Source organism: Salmo trutta, chromosome 14 (genome assembly GCF_901001165.1).
Source record: "Salmo trutta chromosome 14, fSalTru1.1, whole genome shotgun sequence".
Lineage (NCBI taxonomy): Eukaryota > Metazoa > Chordata > Actinopteri > Salmoniformes > Salmonidae > Salmo > Salmo trutta.
In genome coordinates, this window is record NC_042970.1 from 58,079,051 (window position 1) to 58,084,503 (window position 5,453).

Genomic DNA, 5,453 nt, shown 5'->3' on the forward strand with positions numbered 1-5,453 from the left:
AAATTTTCCAGCAGCATTTGTAGTGTTTTTCTTCTATTTTTACCAGAATATGAATAGTAAACTGATATGAATTTCATAATAAGTTAGTTAGTTTTGGAATAAAGCATAACTTAATTTTGTTGGGTGTTACAGAAATTATGTCTGTCTCCATAAATGTTGATTTAGCTTGTTTGACTTCAGACTGTAATAACACAATGGAACTGGAGCTATGCATTGGATGAAAGAAGGGACTAGCTTTATAGACTGTTGCTTTATTTAACCAGTGTCACGTCCTGGCCAGTATAAGGGTTAATTGTCATTGTAGTTTGGTCAGGACGTGGCAGAGGTATTTGTTTTATGTGGTTCGGGGTGGTGTTTTGGTAAAAGGGCGTTTGATTTAGTATTTCCGGGTTTTTGGTTTATGGTCTATGTTTATGTATTTCTATGTGTAGTCTAGTGAGTGTGTTTCTATGGTTGGTTAATTGGGGTTGGGACTCTCAATTGAAGGCAGGTGTTTTCTTTTTGCCTTTGATTGAGAGTCCCATATATTAGGGTGTGTTTGTGGTTGTCATTTGTGGGAGATTGTTTCTTGTTTAGTGTGTGTGAGCCTAACAGGACTGTCTAGTAGATCGTGAGTATGTTGTTTATTATTTTTGTGTTCACTTTTGAGTTAATAAAACTTCAAGATGAACATTCATAATTCTGCTGCATATTGGTCCTCCTTTTCCGACGATGATTTCGCCATATCGTCTGACGACGAAGAAATCCCTGACAACCAGAGAATCTTGTTAATGCAAGATTACACTAAGAACATGTATGCACTAAGAACATGTATGGGCTGCATCCCAACACTCTTAAAAAATATATATACTGCTCAAAATAATAAAGGGAACACTTAAACAACACAATATAACTCCAAGTCAATCACACTTCTGTAAAATCAAACTGTCCACTTAGGAAGCAACACTGATTGACAATAAATTTCACATGCTGTTGTGCAAATGGAATAGACAACAGGTGGAAATTATAGGCAATTAGCAAGACACCCCCAATAAAGGAGTGGTTTTGCACAGACCACTTCTCAGTTCCTATGCTTCCTGGCTGATGTTTGGTCACTTTTGAATGCTGGCGGTGCTTTCACTCTAGTGGTAGCATGAGACGGAGTCTACAACCCACACGTGGCTCAGGTAGTGCAGCTCATCCAGGATGGCACATCAATGCGAGCTGTGGCAAGAAGGTTTGCTGTGTCTGTCAGCGTAGTGTCCAGATCATGGAGGCGCTACCAGGAGACAGGCCAGTACATCAGGAGATGTGGAGGAGGCCGTAGGAGGGCAACAACCCAGCAGCAGGACCGCTACCTCCGCCTTTGTGCAAGGAGGAGCAGGAGGAACACTGCCAGAGCCCTGCAAAATGACCTCCAGCAGGCCACAAATGTGCATGTGTCTGCTCAAACGGTCAGAAACAGACTCCATGAGGGTGGTATGAGGGCCCAACATCCACAGGTGGGGGTTGTGCTTACAGCCCAACACCGTGCAGGACGTTTGGCATTTGCCAGAGAACACCAAGATTGGCAAATTCGCCACTGGCGCCCTGTGCTCTTCACAGATGAAAGCAGGTTCACACTGAGCACGTGACAGAGTCTGGAGACGCCGTGGAGAACGTTCTGCTGCCTGCAACATCCTCCAGCATGACCGGTTTGGCGGTGGGTCAGCCATGGTGTGGGGTGGCATTTCTTTGGGGGGCCGCACAGCCCTCCATGTGCTCGCCAGAGGTAGCCTGACTGCCATTAGGTACCGAGATGAGATCCTTAGACCCCTTGTGAGACCATATGCTGGTGCGGTTGGCCCTGGGTTCCTCCTAATGCAAGACAATGCTAGACCTCATGTGGCTGGAGTGTGTCAGCAGTTCCTGCAAGAGGAAGGCTTTGATGCTATGGACCGGCCCGCCCGTTCCCCAGACCTGAATCCAATTGAGCACATCTGGGACATCTTGTCTAGCTCCATCCACCAAAGCCACATTGCACCACAGACTGTCCAGGAGTTGACGGATGCTTTAGTCCAGGTCTGGGAGGAGATCCCTCAGGAGACCATCCGCCACCTCATCAGGAGCATGCCCAGGCATTGTAGGGAGGTCATACAGGCACGTGGAGGCCACACACACTACTCAGCCTCATTTTGACTTGTTTTAAGGACATTACATCAAAGTTGGATCAGCCTGTAGTGTGGTTTTCCACTTTAATTTTGAGTGTGACTCCAAATCCAGACCTCCATGGGTTGATAAATTGGATTTCCATTGATTATTTTTGTGTGATTTTTGTTGTCAGCACATTCAACTATGTAAAGAAAAAAGTATTTAATAAGATTATATCATTCATTCAGATCTAGGATGTGTTATTTTAGTGTTCCCTTTATTTTTTTGAGCAGTGTATTTCACCTTTATTTAACCAGGCAGGCCAGTTGAGAACAGGGTTTTGTTTACAACTGCCTCAGTGCCATGTTGTGCAGTTAGGCTACTTTTCAGGGCAATTCAGTATCATGCTCAATGAAAGACATGTAATTTGATGTAAAAAGAAATGTGCCAACATATCCCCTGACATTCACAGGCAATGGACACAGGGACATTCTATGGGTGAAAGGAGCCTAATCAAGCAGTTAGGATCATACCCTCTGGTAGTGAGGACAGTGAGCTTGAGGACTGTAACAACGATGAAGAATGGACCCCAGAATCAGGTTTGAGAGGCTGTAAAATATTAGTTTATGCCCAACTTGTATTATTTCATGAAAAGAGTGCTTGTTTATGATATTTGTATTTGTATTTTTTTATTTCACCTTTATTTAACCAGGTAGGCCAGTTGGGAACAAGTTGTCATTTACAACTGTGACCTGGCCAAGATAAAGCAAAGCAGTGCGACACAAACATCAACACAGAGTTAAACATGGAATAAACAAACGTACAGTCAATAACACAATAGAAAAAGTCTATATACAGTGTGTGCAAATGGCATAAGGATGTAAGGCAATAAATAGGCCATAGTAGCGAAGTAATTACAAGTTATCAAATTAACACTGGTGTGATAGATGTGCAGATGATGATGTGCAAGTAGAAATACTGGTGTGCAAAAGAGCAAAAATGTAAATTAAAACAATATGGGGATGAGGTAGATAGTTTGATGGCCTATTTACAGATGGGATGTGTACAGCTGCAGCGATTGGTAAGCTGCTCAGATAGCTGATGCTTAAAGTTTGTGAGGGAGATATAAGTCTCCAACTTCAGCAATTTTTGCAATTTGTTCCAGTCATTGGCAGCAGAGAACTGGAAGGAAAGGCGGCCAAAGAGGTGTTGGCTTTGGGGAGGACCAGTGAGATATACCTGCTGGAGCGCGTACTACGGTTGAGTGTTGTTATGGTGACCAGTGAGCTGAGATAAGGTGGAGCTTTACCTAGCAAAGACTTGTAGATGACCTGGAGCCAGTGGATCTGGCGACGAATATGTAGCGAGGGCCAGCTGACGAAAGCATACAGGTCGCAGTGGTGGGCGGTATATGGGGCTTTGGTGACAAAACGGATGGCACTGTGATTAGCAATGCTGTAGACTGATGCTGAAATTGATTCTGAAGTCAAATAAACTTTACCCTACAAAAGTATGCTCAACTACCATGGTTTTCCATGCAATAAGAGGGAAGTAGCCTATAAACTGATCATAGCTCAAATGTTATAACATTTGTGTGTGTTGCTCAAAACTCATTATGGGGTTGGTTATTACTGTCACGTGTGCTCCCTCTCCGGCCTCTAGGTCACCAGGCTGCTGATTATTGCACACAGCGTCACGCGCATTAGCGCCTAATGACACTCACCTGGACTCCATCACCTCCTTGATTATCTGCCCTTTTTATGTCACTCCCTTTGGTTTCTTCCCCAGGCGTTATTGTTTCAGTTTCATGTCTGTGCGTTGTTCGTGTTTCTTGTTTTGTATTGTTTCATTAATTTATTAAATTATTCACTCCCGGAACTTGCTTCCCGACTCCCAGAACACACGTTACAATTATGGTGCAATCAGTGTGTAGTGTAGTGGTTTCGATGTATATTCGCTTTTTTGATTGAGTTTGCCCCACCAATGTTCCCATAAAAAAAATATGGCATAGATATATTAATTAGTTCACATCATAGAAAAACCTATAAATGTTTTGCAACAAAAGAAAGCAGGTTTTTCTTATTGGACAAGTTGACATAGTACTTCCCCCCCAATTTCTGCCCGTGTGCCTCTATGTCTAGTGAATACAACCCTGTCCCTGAGATTACACATGGTAACCCCAACACTCGCTGCAACAAGTAGATTCACTTGTCAGTCACAGTCAATTGTCAGTCACTAGCTACAGACTGCTACAGAGCCTCATTTTTATGATATAGACAACTTTGACTTTGTGGCTTTGGCAACTACTGACAACACTCCTCTCCTGCCTGCCTGTGTCGTGACGTTGTATTAGTTAATGTGACGACTGTTGCTCATCGAATGATTAAAGGTTTCTAATTGCGTGATTAAATGAATCAAGCAATTATTAACTCATTAGTTTTACTGAGTTTCTATTTCCCAAATTAACTCAAAGAATATCAGAATATAGATTTTACAACAGTCGCCAATTAATCAATTTCCTCTACAGTCTCATTCTGAACGTCGCATAATCCGCGAATCTGCACGGACCCGGGTCCCACCAATGAGTTCTTACCACACCAATCTTAGTTGATTATTTATTTCCTAGAAAGCTAAAATTATGAAAAAAGATACACAAAACACAGTCTAGGCTATTGATTAGGACTTAGTATAACGGGCCAACACACTATGGCGCGTGTTACCCAAAATGGGGATTTAAAAGAGAGAGAAAAAGAGAAAGTACATGAGAGAAATATACATTTGGGTGCATTCGTCAGCTATGCTTATTTTAACCCTAGCCTTGCCCCGAACTGCCGCTCTTATGGGTCAGAATATAATGATGTAATTACGTGTTGGAGGTCTCAGATGGGAAGCTCCGCGTGGGTCGTTTAGGCTTCTCAATGACGCACTTCTCCGGCGCAACTCTCTGGTTGTCCTCACGATGTCAGTGTTCTTTTGGCTTAGTGGTCTGATTCCTCGCCCTTGCTCTGATAGGGGTCTTCTGAGGACAGAAAGCTCTGTAGCTCAGAGCTCACAGCGTAGGAATGAAACAGCGTAGATACCACGATTCGATGGGGAGTGTAGGCCAGGTGTTCCAGCTTCAGTTCACCCGCTTAGACACGGCTACTCATCCATAGCGTGGGTAGAAAAATATTTCTTTGTCTTCTTCCTTGTGTTGCGTTTTAGGGTTCGTTGACTTTTTAGACCTCGGCTGCAGCTTGGGTCACTTAGTCTGATCTGTTCATTCTTAACTCCCATGTCTAATACCCTTGGGTCAGAAGTGGGCGTAACCGCCTTTAGGGCAATTCTCTGTGCGTACCAAGTTA